At 40.6% G+C, this 19495-nt stretch overlaps 1 protein-coding gene across 1 annotated transcript in view; it reads left to right on the forward strand.

The window, feature by feature from the left end:
• The window catches only part of KIAA0319L (KIAA0319 like), a 99141-nt gene that overhangs the window by 13163 nt on the left and 66483 nt on the right, over positions 1-19495 (forward strand). The window lies entirely within an intron of this gene.

Below are 19495 nucleotides of genomic sequence, written 5' to 3' on the forward strand. Positions count from 1 at the left end.
CAGTATATCCAGCTTTCCTTTCAACCCAGCCCACTCTCTCCACCATTAATAACCCACATCCCTGAATAAGCAGTGAGGGTAGTTATCTGGAGATTAGGAAAAAGTGTGACAGCTGCAGCCCTTGCTCCAATTTGAAAGTATATGTATGTCTTCTGGTGATTTCATGGGTATTAGATATACCCAACCAGTCAGCTCTTGAAAATCCTTTTTGCATCAGGTTTGTTACTAGGCTTTCAGGTGAACAGTCCCTGTGCAAGGGAAACACCACATCTTATTTATTCCTAAACTTGTCTGGTCAATCACAAAAGAAAACTGTAAAATACCCAGGGATGATAAGGAATTATGAATGTCCCTGAATGATGAATTAACAGGCCTTGTTCTAGCAGAAACAGAAGCAGAGAGGAATGCTAGCCAAGGCCTATCCAACTCCACCAGCTGCAGACTCTGCCCCTAAAGATGGATGCCCTGTGTGGCTCATCCCATTTCCTTTTTTAACACTCTCCTGGCAAATGACAGGAGTTTAGGAATGCTTTCTTTCTTCCAGCTGGCTTAACGTTATACTTTGATTCTGATCCAGCAGCAATTTAAAATAAATGCTTATGGATTCTCTCACTTTTAGGTAATAAGGGGAATTACCAGTCCTGGAAGATGAGGAGCTTATACTGATTGGATTTTACTTCTGTACTCTAATTTCAGATTTAGGCTTAAAACTTTGAAGGGACAGCCATTCTGCCTATTAAGAAAGAACTCTGTTTCTTCTTTTTTTTTGATACAATTCAGTGCTTATTGTCCTTAACTGAGGGCAACCTGAGTCAGCTGGAAGCTTATGGAAGTTGGCCTGGTAGAATGAGTGAGTGTTAATCAGAATAAATGAAGCAACCTTGTAGACAAATGGTAAAGAGCCAGGTTCCACTTCAGAAAGTTGCATCCTGCTGGGTCAGTCTGGCTTTTGGCCTGAAGCAAAATAGCCCCTTGTGCTGAAGCACCGCCAGGCTGCTCTTCTAGCCGTGCATTCCCCTCATCAGTCTCTCTAGCTGCTTGGTTTTTGTTTGATTTCTTTACCTGTTTCTTTTTTGATTATAAAAGTCATGCATGCTTAATGTAGAAAGTTTAGGAAATTATTATTCCAGATAGAAATAACTACTACCTGTGAACCCCATCGTGAACCTGCAGATGTGGTTTCAGGGACATCGCAGAGGAAGTTCTGTCTGTGAGGGCCTTGTTCGCCTTGCCCAGTCCCCACTTACTGGAGGCCCCTGTGGCCCCAGCCACCCCTGGACCTGACGGAGGGGGATTTTCTGCCCTTGTGGAGACCCTGCCCCAGCCTGACAGAAGCTTCCGGCTCTTCCTTTTCTCCTCAGTTTTCAGAGTTGCTCTCAGCTGTGCTCTCCAGAGTATGCTCATAAGCTGCACCCTGATGTTTCTCATGATGCACTTTTCAGATAATGGGGTGAGTTTTCCTATGACCTCTTCTGTGAAAGGTTAAAGGGAGGGCTTGGTCCCTAAGCGCAGGTAGGTAGACCTAGAGCAGGCCGATTTGCCCAGGGTAGTCATGGCAGAAGAAAAGGTTTCTGGCCTTTTCATGGGGAGTTTCGCTGACAAGCACACCCTCCTTTCCTTCCCCAAGCTGTCTGATTGAGCTGTTTCGCCCCCACTCCTTCATATTTCACGTGGGGGTTGCTGCCTTGGCAGCATGGCTGCCTCTGTCATTAGGGAGGAAGAGTAGAAGAGTGAAGGCCTCCACAGTGTGTTTTCAAGGGCTTTCAGTGTGTCTGTGGGGAGTGTGTGTATGTGAGAGAGAGCAGGAGGCCAAGGGGCATTTGGATATCTTAATTGCCCTGCCTAGAATTAGTGTCACTTCAAAGCCACAGAGAAATATTGCCATTTTACAGATGAGCATAAGGAAAGGCTAGTTTCTCTGTGGCTAGATAGAGTCTGTACTAGATAATTGGGTAGGGAGGAATGTTGACCATTTTGCCCCAGTTTTTATTTCTGTCTGTTGAATGTGAGAATTACAATCAACTTGAAAATGGAAGTATAGGAGAAAAATACCTATACACACACACACACACACGTTTATATATATATATATTTATGTGTGTATGTATGAAGGTATCATAAAAATGAAGTTATTAAGAGCCACACATCTGCAGTAAATAAAAACCAAACAATACCAAACAATATCTGAATGTCAGTACTACATAATGTTAATGACTCTAACTAGATTACACTGTTCTAATATACTTTTCTAATATTTGTGATATCTGGTGCTTTATATATATTGTTATACACTTACTACATTTTTAATACTTCCCTAGGATGCTTAATTCAAATAATTAATGGTAATATCTAGATGGTAAGTATATACTATAGATACATATAATTCATGTCAACAATCACTGTCCCTGGCTAAATAAAACCCACTTCCCTGCCATCGGAGTGTTCACACTATGGAGGCAAAGGAGGATGTAGAGACATAAAAAAGCATGATAAATTCCAGGATGTGTTGTGGGAGCACAAAGAGCAGAGCAGGGAAGAGCTGAACCCTGCTCTGTAGCGGGCTGGTGAGAGAAGTGACATTCTAATCCCTTTGACCTTCTCTTAGATCCGTTTGACGTGGCTTTTAACCTACAGAGCTCTTTCACTTCTCTGTTGCAGAGGGAAGGGTAAAGGGAAGAATATGTGCAGCTCTGTAAAGTCCAGAGAATAAGAGCCCTAGGGAGATTATTTTTATTTCTGTACAGATACAGATAAGCTTTGGTTTAATTTAAATAAACTGGCTCTTAAAAATTCTAAGAATACTAACTACTCATACAGTTTTGCTTTCATTTACACACCGATGAGAAAGCATCTGTAGCTTTGCATTTTATTTGCTATAAGCAAAAAGTGGTTTGAGATATTTAAGAATCTGAAACTTGGTAGTATTGAGTCCTCGCATGTCCCATTTCAGCCCACTGCAGTTTTTTTTTTTTTTATGAGACTTACATAATACTCCAGAAAGAGAGATTTTTTTAATAGATAAATTGACATAAAATTTTCCTCTGTTGGCCATATCTGCTGAAGTAACACTTCATGGTTTGCTATATTATTTCCTTATTTCTTCTCACGCTTACTGCTGTTTTATTTAATTTACATATCTCTGCTGCAACCCTCTAAATGACCTCTTTAAAAACAACAAAACCAGCCAGCAAAAAAAGAGAAAAAGGGAAAAAAAAGAAAAGCAAAAAAAAAAAAAAATCCCAAACCCACCAAAACCAAAAAAAAACCTTCCCGTGAAACAAAACAGTGCTCTGATTCAAGGTTCATTGTGTGGGTTTCCAAAGAAGATTGGTATGATTGTGAATGCAAATAATTTATCAGCCCTGCAGTCAGAGACAGCAATCAGCTGCAGGTTCTTAACGATAACATCTACAAGTGGGCTGTATAGAGAATTGCTTGATTCTTGGCATCATATCCTGCAGCTTTTCTCTTTGGGAAAAAAAAGTGTTTCTTCTTAAGACCACTTTTATTCACAGGCTGAAGTTTGTCTATTATCATTTGACACCTGTGCTTTTTGAGTATGAAGACAGTGTTACACAGAGAGATGTGGGCTCCTTCCCGCTGTGGCTTGGAGGCGTGCTCTCCTTGCTGACAGCATTCTCCAGAGTCTTTTAGTCATAAGGTGGTGGGAGAAAAAGCAAAGCAGGAGATTCTGAGTGTATGATACGCAGCAGTGTAACCCCCAGTTACAGTTTTTCTTAAATACATGGTTTAATCATTTGCCTTCAATCTGCCTTTAAATATTATAAAGCTCCTGATGACTGGCTCTTTTCTAAGCAGGTGACTTTATGGTAGGAGAGCTATTTTCATCTATCCCAGGATTTCGATTCTTACTCTCACTTATGACTTGGTTGTGAAAATGGCTTTCAGCTAAATCTTAACATACATCTTTTGAAACTTTATAGCAGCCTTATCCAATTAATGCAAACTTTGATTTATTAAAAAGTATCAGGTAGAAACTAAAAGTGATAGAATTATGGTAGACTGGTTTCCATTCACCTAGGTGACCAGAACTTAAATGTGTCCTTTTCTTTTTCTTTTCATCATTACTCAGGTGAAGGGAAATTGAGTGGATCTAAATGTCATCGGTGATGGATGACTATTTGCCTAGTTGAACTGGGAAGCTGTTCTCCACGGATGCTTTGTTCTGAAAGTTCCATGGTGAAAGCCTATCTTGCCTTTAAGTGAAGTGGAGTGGTCTGAAATAGATAACTCAGGGAACTGGAAATCGGTTGGTCCTTTCATGAGGAAAGATTGCTTTGTGATTTGAAAAGATTTTTCAGTTCACTGTTTAGGCAGGAAAGGCTGTATTCCTAGCTGGTTATGTTAGATTCCATTATCTCTTTTTTAATCCATTTGGCTTTTCTTTAGTTTTTTATTTTGCACATCTCTCATCATACCTGCCATTCATTGCTCTCCCCAGTTTAATTCAAAAAGCTCTTTCTTATTTCTTAGTGAACTGAGAACGTTGGTTTTCTCTCCTATCCCTCCCTTCTTTTAGCTAAGGAAATGAAATAACATTAAGAATCTGACTAAAACGTAAGTAATTCCATATTAGAACTGACATCTTTTGACAGATATTGTTAGTTAAGAAAATAACATGATTTTAAAAGTTTATACAATATTTAAATAAATTTAAAGATAATTCTTTTGCTCTGTCAACAAATACCGAGAACGCGCTACAAATACAGAGAATGTTCTGCAAGAGAACATGCTGGTCATAGCAAACACCCTCTTCCAACAACACAAGAGAAGACTCTACACATGGACATCACCAGATGGTCAGTACTGAAATCAGATTATATTCTTTGTAACCAAAGATGGAGAGGCTCTATACAGTCAGCAGAACAAGACCAGGAGCTGACTGTGGCTCAGATCATGAACTCCTTACTGCAAAATTCAGACTTAAATTGAAGAACGTTGGGAAAACCCCTAGGCCATTCAGGTATGATCTAAATCAAATCCTTTATGATTATACAGTGGAAATGTCAAATAGATTCAAGGGATTAGATCTGATAGAATGCCTGAAGAACTGTGGACAGAGGTTTATAACATTGTACAGGAGGTGGTGATCAAAACCATCCCCAAGAAAAAGAAATGCAAAAAGGCAAAATGGTTGTCTGAGTAGGCCTTACAAATAGCTGAGAAAAAAGAAGTTAAAGGCAAAGGAGAAAAGGAAAGATACATGCATCTGAATGCAGAGTTCCAGAGAATAGCAAGGAGAGATAAGAAAGCCTTTTTAAGTGAACAATACAAAGAAATGTAGGAAAACAATAGAATGGGAAAGGCTAGAGATCTCTTCAAGAAAATTAGAGATACAAAGGGAACATTTTATGCAAAGATGGGTACAATAAAGGACAGAAACGGTATGGACCTAATAGAAGCCGAAGACATTAAGAAGAGGTGGTAAGAATACACAGAACTATACAAAAAAGATATTAATGACCCAGATAACCATGATGGTGTGATCACTCACCTAGAGCCAGGCATCGTGGAGTATGAAGTCAAGTGGGCCTTAGGAAGCATCACGAACAAGCTAGTGGAGGTGATGGAATTCCAGCTGAGCTGTTTCAAATCCTAAAAGATGCTGTTAAAGTGCTGCATTCAACATGCCAGCAAATTTGAAAAACTCAGCATTGGCCACAGGACTAGAAAAGGTGAGTTTTCATTGCAATCCCAAAGAAAGGCAATGCCAAAGAATGCTCAAACTACTGCACAGTTGCACTCATCTCACACGCTAGTAAAGTAATGCTCAAAATCTTTCAAACTAGGCTTCAACAGTATGTGAATGGAGAACTTCCAGATGTACAAGCTGGATTTAGAAAAGGCAGAATAACCAGAGATCAAAATGCCAACATCCTTTGGATCATAGATAAAGCTAGAGAATTACAGAGAAACATCTACTTCTGCTTCATTGATTACAGTAAAGTCTTTGACTGTGTGGATCACAGCACACTGGAAAATTCTTCAAGAGATGGGAATTACCAGACCACCTTACCGGCCTCCTGAGAAACCTGTATGCAGGTCAAGAAGCAACAATAGAACCAGACATGGAGCAAGAGCTTGGTTCAAAATTGGGAAAGGAGTACGTGTATTGTCACCCTGCTTGTTTAACTTAAGTGCAGGGTACCTCGTGAAATGCCAGACTGGATGAAGCACAAGCTGGAATCAGGATTGGAGGAGGAATATCAATAACTTCAGATTTGCAGATGACATCACCCTTATGGCAGAAAGCAAAGAGGAATTAAAGAGCCTCTTGATGAAGGTGAAAGAGGAGAGTGAAAAAGCTGGCTTAAGACTCAACATTCAAGAAACTAAGATCATGGCATCCAGTCCCATCACTTCATGGCAAATAGATGGGGAAACAATGGAAACAGTGACAGACTTTATGTTCCTGGGCCCCAAAATCACTGGGGACAGTGACTGCAGCCATGAAATTAAAAGACGCTTGTTCCTTGGAAGAAAAGCTACGACAAACCTAGACAGCATATTAAAAAGCAGACATTACTCTGCCTCCAAAGGTCCATATAGTCAAAGCTGTGGTTTTCCCAGTAGTTGTGTACAATGTAAGAGCTGGACAGTAAAAAAGGCTGAGTGCCAAAGAATTGATGCCTTTGAACTGTGGTTCTGGGGAAGTCTCTTGAGAGTCCCTTGGACTGCAAGGAGGTCATACCAGTCAATCCTAAAGGAAATCAGCCCCAAATATTCATTGGAAGGACTGATGCTGAAGCTGAAACTCCAATACTTTGGCCACCTGATGGGAAGAGCCGACTCATTGGTGAAGACCCTGATGCTAGAAGAGATTGAGGGCAGGAGGAGACGGGGACAACCGAGGATGAGATGGTGGCATGGCATCACCAACTGGATGGACATGGGTTCGAGTGGACTCCAGGAAGTGGTGAAGGACCGGGAGCCTGGTGTGCTGCTGTCCATGGGGTCACAGAGTCAGGCATGACTGAGAGACTGGATAAGAAATACAGAGGTAAAGGTGAAAATTCCAGCTCTTTAAGAGGGCAGAATGTTGAGGCAGACAAACGAATATGATCCAGTGAGAGAAATGCAATGGTAGAGATACACGCAGGCTATGCAGAAGAGAGGAATCTTCGGTGAAGATTTCTAGGAAGACTTTCTGGAAGAAGTGGTGCCTGAGCTGAAATGAAGTGTAATAACAACGAAAATAGTGGCAACTGATCATTACTGAGCTTTAATTACATGCCAGGCATTGTGTTAAGTATTTTGCATAGCTTATCTGCTTTTATATCTATATTATAGCTGTGTTACCATTTCTGTTTTTACACATGAAACCAGGAAACTTGACCCAAGTTGACACAGCTAGTAAGTTGACTGGTTTGGTATTAAAACTCAAGCAGTCTTATTTCAGAGACCAAAACCTTAAGAAGAATTGTGGGGTGGGGGTAAGAATATGGGTTAGATGGAACAAGGGTATTGATCTTGATAATAGGATTTTCTTCTGGTCATACAATTTTTAACATAATTTTCAGAGGTTTCTGTGTGAACATTCAATCTCGCCTTGGAGACTGGATGTATTTTATTAAACCAAGATTGAATGAGGCAGATTTTCATAATTCTTTTAGCCTGGAAAGTATAATAATAGGTAGGTTAAAAGAACATTTCTCCCTTCTTTTGCCTGTAAATTTTCCCTCTGCTAAGGAGATGTTATGGTACTGTTTTTCTCTTCAGCAGTTTGCCACAATCTGGTACCTTTGAGCCTTCTTTATTGACAACCTTATAAAAGAGAATTTACTCTTCTAAGTATTCTTAACTAGGGAAGTGCTGAAAGGCTCCGGTTTTGTAATTGAGTCCTTGGAAGCTTGTTTTTCCTTCTAGCAGACTGTCTAGAGTTAATGTGAACAGTGGCTGGAAGGTACCTGGTGGGTAGCTAACTCCACGGAGAGTTTGTTTTTGATTAGAATGGTCTTTGGGGAAAATGGAAATGTTCCAGTTAAGGGAAGGGAGTCAGAATAGAGACACAAAGCCTATTGATTCTTCTTTAGCAGTAGTTTAGTTCCAGCAAATCACCTAAACCATGACATGAACAAACTGTGCTCTTAACAGAGCTAGGCACACAGCAAAGGCAATGAATAGTAATTATTTTTCTTTTCTAAGGACTGTTTTGTGAAGCTACTGCTGCCTTTCAATCTAACTGGTATGAATCGAGGAAAAAAGTATCGGCCCTTTTGAAAAGGAAGAGAGAGGGCAATGGTTATTACCCTGGCTTTTTCCAAACTTCACAATACCTGATTGCGCCCTTCAAAGGATTCAGTTACCTCCTCTGCCATGCTTTCTGAATAAGTTAACCCCCCGCAGGAGAGAACTGGTGTGCAGAGTGACACGGAACCATTTTTGTGTTTGTTTATTAGTGGGTGCGCAGGTGACAGACATGCTGGCAGTCAAGAGGAAAGTGGGGGCTGCCCCCTGCGGTGGTTTGTTTTGAACAGTTCCTGTGAGTTGTTTTGGGGATTGATAATATGCCTGCTTGTCTCGTTTTCACATGGCAGCCATATTGGCTGAGACCCACTGCTTCTGGTGATAGCTTCAGGAAGACAGATGGTGTGAAGCTATAGCTCAGTCACTGCCTGAAGCCCCAGATTTAAAGCTTTTACCTTGCTGCTTGGTAATAGTTCATTGTAGGTATAGTTATCAAAGGAAAGCATTGAATGGATTCTTGACCATATTATAAAATTGTGCGATTTCAAGAAAAGAATTTTAGTCTCAAAGGATGTTAAAAGTAAGTGCAAATTTTATCTATAAAATATGCTAATTATGTACAGATCTCCACAGAAACTTGATTCCCCCTTAATTCCCCCCCACCCCTTAATTCTGTCTTTTTGCAGCCCCTTGGACGACTATATAGTCCATGGAATTCTCCAGTCTAGAGTACTGGAGTGGGTAGCCTTTCCCTTCTCCAGAGGATCTTCCCAACCCAAGAATCAAACCCATGTCTCCCGCATTGCAGGTGGATTCTTTACCAGCTGAGCCACAAAGGAAGCCCCCTTAGTTCCCAGGAGAATTTATCAGCTGCTCTTTTTTTTTCCTCAAATAAAACCAGTGCGGCATTCTCTTTACTCCCATTCCTACCATCTCAGCCCTTCCATTGGGATACTATTTCGTGAATTTGGTTAAAGTATGAGCTTCCAAATGACCTTAACAGTATGGTTCCTGAGATACCAGTATTCTGTCTTTACTTCCCTCCTTGGTTGCCAGCCAGCAGTTTCCATGTGAGCTGGAGAAGTCAAGGTCAGTACCTGGGACTTAAGAATGCCAGAGGCAACAGCACTGTCTCTAAATATTTCCAGAGTTGTTCACAGTTTTCTAGAAGTATTTGATGAATTTCCTTCTGGCAATAATTCTTATATTCTATAGACTTTTCTACTCTGCTGGCTTGGAGTTATGAAACCTGGTCTAGATTTTCCGCCAGATTTATTAGAATTCTGTCTTTTGAGAGGTGGTAATGTTAAATAAGCATTGTTAGTTCCAGAGCCACCTCTTTCGGGGACCCTCCGGGTAATTCACATGAGAGCTCTGCAGTCTTCTACTTTGTCATAACCTTAGAAAGAATAAAGTGATGGCTCTGTTTTCACCTTCGGTAGGCTTTCTATGTACTCCTGCCAACAGTGAGTTCTAGACTTTCCCAAAGGGTTTTCAGTCTAAGGTTCTACCAACTGTAAGCCCTTTTCCGTAAGGATTTAATATTACTTTTGTTTAGGCCCTGGGAGCAGAGCCAGGCTATGGCGGCGTGGGCAGGAGAGGAACTGATCTAAAATTGGAGCTTATTTTCATCTTACCTTTTATCCAAGTTACTTCTAGAATCCAATATTGACACTACCAGTGCTTCCCTGCTTCCGCCCCTGATGAATCCTTTATCTCAAGAGTAACAATAATGAAAACAATGAAGATGAAATCTTGGAGAGGTTAAGTTTCATTTCAGAGGTTAATGAAAATTAATAAATGATGAATCTAGAGCTGAAACTAGAACCCTTGCCTTTTAACCGTGTAAGATGATTAACCATCTTTTAACCATCTAAGAGGAAGAATTACGATCCACTGAATGAGTGAAAAAGAAATTATTCTCCATCCTTCATGTTTGTTACTGAGCCCATAATAGATCGAGATTGAATAACATTTAATTAAAAAAAAAGACCCTCAAATTCCCACTAAGTGAACATATGAACTAACAGATCAGAGTACCTCCGTTTCTTTCTGGGAGCTATTGGGATTAATTGTTTTAGCAACACCGCAGCCAGCTCACTTCCCCCAGACCTCGCCTGTCGGCAGTTCTTCCTGGTCACCATTGAAGATGTAAGTGCTTCTGACCATCTGGTCTCTCCCAGGTTCTATTCCTTTGAGCTAATACAGGGGATCAGTTTGTCAGATAAGACTCACAAGAATCAGAGACCTTACCCATTACTGTTTTAGTAATACTTTTAAGAGTACAGAAATCAAGGGGTGTAAGTGAAGTAGGGAGAGTCTGGAACATCCTCTACGATCCTGCTTCCCTCATTGGACATGTCCTCTGTAGCCCAGGACAGTGGATGAGATCTCTAACTGAGGCTTCCGGTCACCCTACAAAGCAGGGGGAGTGTTTGGATTATGAAACATTTCACTCTTATTCTACCGGATAGCATTATATAGCTTATGTGACATTCTTTGGGAATCCATGGAAGCAAAAGAAGGCCTTCGTAGGACAAACCAGTTTTGTATCCCCCTTACCCCCTGCTTTTATCTCCTCCTCTTTTAAGATCTTAGTTTAACCAGAGCTACGAGTGACAACCAGGGAATTAGAGTTTTTGCTACCTTCTCTTCGACCTTGTAACCTCCATAAATCCTCTTGGACCTGGAGTCTCAATGCGTTTCTGTCTCCCCTATCTTCCATTGGTAAGATGCCCTCTGTTACTCGCCTCCAAGCTTGCACTATTTTATCCTAAGGATGGATAGGCAGCCGTCCTGTCGTCATCATCAGTTTCTTATTGTATTTTTCCATCTTCTTTTTTTCTCACTATGAAGTGCCTTAACTATTATGATTTGTGTGAATCTGACTCGACATTCCCACATAAATTCATGCTTTTCAACTCACTGGCACTTAACCACCCCTCCCTTCCTAGCTTTTTAACTGTGACAAGAAACCATTGAGTTACCAAACCCTGTCTATACTCTAGCTTGTTAGTCAGGATATGGGATAGAGAGGATGTTCTGAGATCTGGCTTTCTCTTGGAGAAATACATATTTCTCCCTCTACCCTGCAGGCAGTGGTTGCTTACTCTCCCATATCCCGTGTACCTCTGAGTTTGGAGGTGGAGCTGACTCCTCACTGTCACTTCTTGAACATTACTCCTCCACTTCCGTGTAAAAACTTCTTCTCTTTGAGATTTATAACACTTCTTATCCCTAATCATTACTCATCTGTACCACCTGTCATTCACCCTGTTTCATTTATTGTAGCATATGGGCTTCATCTCTTTTCAAAGTCTTGCCATCAGCCTGGATGTCTTCAGTATGACCCTCTCAGTACCTAATTACCTGGTTTCTTAACCTGGCCACTTGACAGTTCATTTATTTGTTCATTATTTCAATATTTCCTCCATGCATACATGCATTTGTTTATGCATTCATTCAAAAAGGGTCTTTGATCACCTGTTGTTGTTGCTGTTCAGTTGCTGAGTTGTGTCTGACTCTTTGCGACCCCATGGACTGCCGCACGCCAGGCTTCCCTGTCCTTCACCATCTCCCAGAGCGTGCCCACACTCAGGTCCATTGAGTTGGTGAGGCCTTCCAACCATCTTGTCCTCTCTGGTTCCCTTCTCCTCCTGCCCTCAATCTTTCCTAGCATCACGGTCTTTTCCATTGAGTTGGCTCTTTGCATCAGGTGGCCAAAGTATCGGAGCTTCCTGCAGCTTCAGCATCAGTCCTTCCAGTGAATATTCAGGGTTGATTTCCTTTAGGATTGACTGGTTTGGTCTCCTTGCAGTCCAAGGAAGTCTTAAGAGTCTTCTCCGACACCACAGTTTGAAAGCATCAGTTCTTTGGCACTTAGCCTTTTTTATTGTCCAGCTCTCACATCTGTACAAGACTACTGGAAAAACCATAGCTTTGATATGGACTTTTGAAGGCAAAGTAATGTCTGCTTTTTAATATACTATCTAGGTTTGTCATAGCTTTCTTCCAGGGAACAAGCGTCTTTTAATTTAATGGCTGCAGTCACTGTCGCCAGTGATTTTGGAGCCCAGGAACATAAAATTTTTCACTGTTTCCATTGTTTCCCCATCTGTATGTCATGAAGTGATGGGACCAGATGCTGTGATCTTAGTTTTTTGAATGTTGAGTTTTAAGCCAGCTTTTTCACTCTCCTCTTTCATCTTCATCAAGAGGCTCTTTAATTCCTCTTCGCTTTCTGCCATAAGAGTGATGTCATCTGCATATCTGAGGTTATTGCTATTTCTCCCGGCAATCTTGATTCTAGTTTGTGATTCATCCAGCCCAGCATTTTGCATGATGTACTCTGCATAGAAGTTAAATAAACAGGGTGACAATATACAGCCTTGACACACTCCTTTCCCAATTTGGAACCAGTCTGATGTTCCACGTCCAGTTCTAACTGTTAGTTCCTGACCTGCATACACGTTTCTCAGGAGGCAGGTCAGGTGGTCTGGTATTCCCATCTCTTTAAGAATTTTTCACAGTTTTTTCACCTACAAAGTAATTTTCTGAGTCCTCTGCTAGAATTGGAGATACAGTGGTGGGGGGTGGAGTGGTGGGGGGCGGGAAGAAGCCAGACATGGTCCTCTCATTCTGGAGCTTACAGAGAAGTTGTTGGGGAAAGACATGGAACAGATGAAGACACAAATAAATATAACTTTATAAGTTTTATAATTACTTTGAGGCAAAGAGGCTATAGGGTCCAAAGGGTGTACTAGAGAGACTTGTCTTAGTGTGGGCGTGTCTCTGAGGAAATGGTGGTTGAACTGCATCCTCATATGAGGAGTTAACTGGTTAAAGAAGGGAGGCAAGGAAATTCTGAATAGAGGTGGCAGCATGTACAAAGCCAAGTTAGGAGAGGGAGTGTGGTGCATTTGAGGAGTGAATGAAGGATGGTTGTGGAACATGATGAAGGGGAGGGAGAAAGCATGATGCAAGGTGGGCTAAAAGGTAGGCAGGATTCAGATCATATGAGATGTTTTTAGGTTATGTTAAGGATTTTGGTTCATTCAAAGGGAGTGCAGCCATTGAAAATTTTATTTACTATTTTTAAATTTTATTTTCCCAAATATAGTACATATACATTGTAGAAATTCTAAAGGTATATATTCATATTTAGTGAACAAACAAGTTTCTCAGGTACCTAGTTTTCCCTCCTAAAAGCCACCATGCCAGTTTCTTGAATATTCTTCCAAAAATAGTCCACGCATGTGTATGTGTACATATATATACATACACATATAAACTTTTTTTTTCCCCCCACACACAGATTGTGGCATACTATACACACTGCTCTACACCTTTCTTTCTCCACATAATGTTCTAATGTTTCCTGGATATCATTTCATATCATGACTGTAGAGAGTGGCCTTATCCCAGCAACTGCATAAATCTTCCTCAGTTTACTTAACCAGTTCTCTGTTGAGGGATGTAAGTTATTCCAGTGTTTTTCATTCCAGACATCATACAGTGACTATTTTGATATCCTATCACATATTTGATAATATTTCTGATAAGTAAGCTCTAAAGTTAGTTACCTTTATTCTCTAAAGACTGAATTTCTTTCCTTCATAGCACTTATATTAGTTTGCAGTTCTGCATTTTTTATTATGTCTATTTAATCACTGTCTCCCCCATCTAAATTATAAGCTCCATCAAAGAAATGCCTAGCATGAAACGGATGCTCAATAATATTTGTAGAGGACTTCCTGGTGGTCCAGTGGGTAAGACTCTGAGCTTCCACTACAAGGGGTGCAGGTTCAATCCCTGGTCAGGGAACTAAGATCCCATATGCTGTGCAGTGTGGCAAAAAAAAAAAAAAAATTGTTGAAGAGATGAAGGAATAATAATAATAGCTCAATGGGAAGTAAGTGTGCTTTTTTAGTTAAACCTTTTATACCAGACAGAAATAATTTGCATCTCTCTAAAAATCAGAGTCATTTGGAACTTATCAGTCTCCTATTGTTAACATCCAAATTTAGGCTCTCAGTTCAGTTCATTTCAGTCGCTCAGTCGTGTCCGACTCTTTGCGACCCCATGAATCACAGCACGCCAGGCCTCCCTGTCCATCACCAACTCCCGGAGTTCACTCAAACTCACATCCATCGAGTAGGTGATGCCATCCAGCCGTCTCATCCTCTGTCGTCCCCTCTTCCTCCTGCCCCCAATCCCTCCCAGCATCAGGGTCTTTTCCAATGAGTCAACTCTTCGCATGAGGTGGCCAAAGTACTGGAGTTTCAGCTTTAGCATCATTCCTTCCAAAGAAATCCCAGGGCTGATCTCCTTTAGAATGAACTGGTTGGATCTCCTTGCAGTCCAAGGGTCTCTCAAGAGTCTTCTCCAACACCACAGTTCAAAAGCATCAATTCTTCGGCACTCAGCCTTCTTCACAGTCCAACTCTCACATCCATACCTGACTACTGGAAAAACCATAGCCTTGACTAGACGGACCTTTGTTGGCAAAATAATGTCTCTGCTTTTCAATATGCTGTCTAGGTTGGTCATAACTTTTCTTCCAAGGAGTAAGCGTCTTTCAGTAATAAATAGTAATTCAAAAAAAGTGTATTCTCATACACCTGGGGTTGGCAAACTTTCTTAAAGGGCCAAATAGTAAATATTTTAGGCTTTATTAATATTGAGATAACTCTGTTGCAGCTACTTAACTCTGCCATTAGAACAAAAGCAGCCATAGATAATAGATAAATAAATGAGTGTGAGTGACTATGTTCCAGTGAAAGTTTATTTACAATAATAGGCAGCAGCTAGAGTTGGCCCTTGGACCATAGTTGGTGCCACTCGTTTCATGAATCAGTAATGATAACCCTTCTTTAACTCCTGATGTTGTCAATTTGTGACTTCTCTTTTTTTCTTTTGTCATCAGTCACACTAGAGCTTTACCAGTTTTATTGACCTTTCCGACAACTAGATTTGTGTTTCGTTGATTTTTCTCTATTGTTTTTTGTTTGTTTTCTGTTTCATTGGTTACTCTTTATTTTTTCCTTTCTCTGCTTATTTTGGATATAATTTACTCTTTTTTTTTTTTTTCTGTCTTTTATGATGAAAGCATAAGATCATTATTTTTCTCCCTGTTAAAGTTTGGCCTTTACTTTTCCACATCTTTTTGAATGCATTTATCTACAAACAAAAAAGCTTCATTCTGAAGAATATAAGACCATAACACATAGGTTTTCTGCACCTTGCTATTTTAACTTAACAAGGTATCATGGGGATATTTCTTCGGCTACATAAGGAACTCGACCTAATTCTTTTCACTTGCTGTTTAGTATTCTGCAGTAACTGTTTCTATATTGATAGATGTTTAGGTTCTTCAAATATTTCACCAGTACAAACTACACTGAAATACTCACAAGTGGGAAATTCTCCAGGATAGAAGTACACAGAATACTTTTGTTAGATGTATAATTTATTGAATGTCTTTTCTTAACGCTCAGAAGGAATAAACTACTTCTGTGTGATTTACCACTTTAACTACATTTCATGATTCTTTCTTTGTTATAAATTTTCTTATGTTGTTTAAGGGCTGAACTTTGGGGGAAAAGTCTTTCCACATTAATCTTGTTTCTCTGGTATTGTTCTCTGATGTCCAAAAAGAATTGAGCTCTTCCTATGGAATTTTCCACAGTCATTACATCAGTAAGGTTTGTTTTCACTGTGAGTCTTCTGATGTCCAGCAAAGATTGTATATCTGAAAGATTTTCCACGTTTACTGCAGTGATGGGGTTTCTTTCTTTTATGCATTCTTTGATGGTTAATAAGAGTTGAGTTCTTCCTAAAGACTTTTCCACATTGATTATACCAGTATGGTTTCTCTTCAGTGTGAATTTTCTTATGTTCCAACACAGTTGTTATCCCTGAAAACTTTACCACCTTCATTACATATAAAAGGTCTTTCTCCACAACGTATTCTGTCCTGGTGAGTAAGGGCTACCTTCTGAGCATAGACTTTCTCACAGTCTTTACAGTAGTAAGGGTTTCTGACTGGTCTGAATTCTCTGATGACTTAAAAGAATAGAGTTCTTTCTGAAGCTTTTCCACATTCATTGCCTTTATAGGGTTTCTCTCTATAGTGAATTCCCTAATGATTAATAATGTTAAGTACATCTTTAAGAATTTCCCACATTCAGTACGTCTGTAAGGTTGTTTTCTTATGTGAATTTTATGATGATTAAAAGAAATGAACTGCTCATAATGTCTGTCACACATTCTTTATGTTTATGAGATTTTTCTGTCAGTATAATATCTCTGGTGCTTAATAAAGGAGAATTTGTATTTGAAGACTTTCCTGCATTATAGTACTCTTTCTCTGTGGAACTTCTGTGCTTCTACTTCAAACCTATATCAATTGTGACAGTTTTGTTTTCCCTTTCGGAGTGGACCCTTCAGAATTATTTATTTTGCTTTAGGTCTGACATCTTTGTTTCAAACCATTATGCTTGTACTGCATAGGTACCTGGTGGAGCTTCTCATACTTCCATCCAGGGCTTTACCCCTTGCTCCAGTTGGGCTGTTAATTTTGACTTGAGAGAGAGAGAAGCCCCACAACAACAGATTCCTGTAGTTTTCCAGCATCATATACCCCTGTCCATGTTCATTGAATAGCATCTGGGAATCTTCATTCAATCTAAGTAAAGGCCACAACCACATCTCCAAATGTCAGTGGCCCCTGGATCTAGGCCCTTGGTAGTCTTGGAGCCGTCTGGCTTCTGAAGCACTCTTCCAGGCAAGGGGAGAAAGTTGTGCTTAGGCTGATAGTTCTGGAGGTTGGAAGTCCTCAGTCAGGTGTTGGCTGGGCTGGTTCCTTCTGAATCTCTGGGTAGAATCCTCCTGTAGCTCCTCCTAGCTTCCGGTGGTCGCTGTCCGTCCTTGGCTTTTCTTGGCTTGCAGCTCTGTCGTTCCGTCTCTGCTTCTGTCATCACAGTGCATTCTCCACGTGTGTCTTTCTAGATCATTGATTTTAGACTTTTCTTCTTTTCTAAAATAAGCATGTAAAGCTATAAATGTCCCTCTGAACATTGCTTTAACTGTATCCCACACATTTTAGTATGTTGTGTTTTCAGTTTTATTCAGTTCAAAATGCTTTCTAAACTTTCATGGTTTCAACCTACACTTGGTGTAAATTAGTATTACACCAAGGGGGGCCACTATCCAGATGTCTGGAGCTCATTCTCCATGTAGCTCCTTCTTTCTGGTAGTTTCTTGGCTGCCACAGTCACCTTGAACTCTTGTTTCCTCAGCTGAGCAAGGCCTCTGTGCTCTGCTTAGGTTCTTCCCTGTCTCACAGTCTGCAGCATGCCTGGTCTGTAAACAGAAAGCCAAAGTGATCACAGGGCTCACCCTTGTTTATTTCCTTGTTTATTTTCTTTCTCTCAGACCACGTTGTTGTTCAGTGCCCCAAACCAATTGTTTTATATATATTTTTTGTCTAGTTTTCTAGTTTCTCAACAGTGGGAAGGCAAATTCTGTGGCAGTTTCTCCTTCAAGGACAGAGGTGGAGGTCACGGCACGTTAAAAAACATACTGGCTTACAGAAAAGTGCAGGTTATTTTCATTTTTGTGGATCTTTTCAGTGTATTAAATACGAGAGACTTTTTGTGAGAGGAATGATGGAAAGTTGATCTAAAAGTAACTGACAGTAGTTATTGATGTAACAATTTACTGATTTCAATAAACTGTGCACTCAGCTGTTACTGAGTCATACCATTGGTTATTGTGTGAGAAGGTGGATGAAGAAATGAGGGGCGTTTCTGTAGCTCTTGGTAGCCTCATTTTTAAAATAGTTTCTATTTATTCATCTTTTCTTAAGGAAGTTCTGTTTTTTCTGGCCTCTAAGTTGCCTTGTCTGGCGTTAGGTTGGTGCCTGGGTTTCTTTTTTTAGAAGCACAGTGGTCGATTGGCTTCCATAGTGATTGACTCCATAATCCACAAGCCTTCCTATTTTTCTCTTGTCTTTCAGTTGACTAGTATCCACATTTAGTAAGTGTTTCCTTTGGCTTTGGTGGATTATCCACTTGTTGCTTTAGCCAGTCGTAGCCCTTTTTCAGTTATGTGTGCCTGCAGACATGACTGTATATCGCTCCAGTGGTTTGATTCTACTACACATTTTCTATATGTAGTTCTGCATTTTATGTTATAACCCCAGGCTGGGACTAGGGTGAAGAAAGAGGTGCCTAAGGTATGAAATGTAAGGAGACATTCAGTCTCAGGGTGGGGTAAGCCAGCCCTGCGCTTACATGACTCTTAAGACTAAGCACTTCCTTAACACTTGTGCCCAAGGCACCTCCCCTGCCTCGCCTGGTTCTGGCCCTGTATAATCTTGACTTCTTAGAGGTGGCTCAGATGGTAAAGAATCTGCCTTTACCAGATTCGAGTAGTGCAGGAGTACTCGAGGAGTACTCCAGTGCAGGAGACCCAGGTTCGATCCCTGTGTTGGGAAGATCCCCTGGAGAAGTGCATGGCTACCCACTCCAGTATTCTTGCCTGGAAAATTCCATGGACAGAGAAGCCTGGTGGCTGCAGTCCATGGGATTGCAAAGAGTCGAACACGACTGAATGACTAACACACACATTACCCTGACCATAGTTGGTTATAGACAACTATATAAGACCTTAAAATGAACTCTGTGTAAAAACTGTGATTTAGAACATGCTTTAACTTTATCTAAGAAAACAGAAATGAGGTAATATTTCAGGAAAACCAGTACCATGCCTGAAAAAATTCAGTGGCGCAAAAGTTTATCTATTAGCAACGTTAGCCAGAATTTTGGACCATGTTATCTAGGTTAACCATAGTAGGCCTCTGTTGTACTTCTGTTCCTTTATTTCTTATTATGACATAGCTTCTCATCAGGAAGTCCATCTAGCAGAATAAAATTTTTGGTGAACTTTACTACTGCTCTGATTAATGCTGTGATGTGCAAAGCCACCTGACTATGACCAGGTGCTGATTAGAAATTGGATGAACCTGCAGCCTGCAAGAGGTTGAGAGAACTCAGTCTGTGTTGCTACCAGTTCAGTGGAGGGGGAGTACTCCATCTTCTTCAGCTTCCTGCTCTTCTGGACCCATAGTCTTCATACTGTCCCAGAGAAAGGCCTTGGGGGTGAGTGGGACCCTGCCCCCGTCCTTCAGCACACTGTCACCAGAAGAGCTCTGTTGTTTTTTTGTTTCATGAACTGGAGTTCAGTGTAAAAGGTTTACATGCAAGGACTTACTGAGGAGGGCCAG

Source organism: Capricornis sumatraensis, chromosome 2 (assembly GCF_032405125.1).
Source record: "Capricornis sumatraensis isolate serow.1 chromosome 2, serow.2, whole genome shotgun sequence".
In the NCBI taxonomy this organism is placed as follows: domain Eukaryota; kingdom Metazoa; phylum Chordata; class Mammalia; order Artiodactyla; family Bovidae; genus Capricornis; species Capricornis sumatraensis.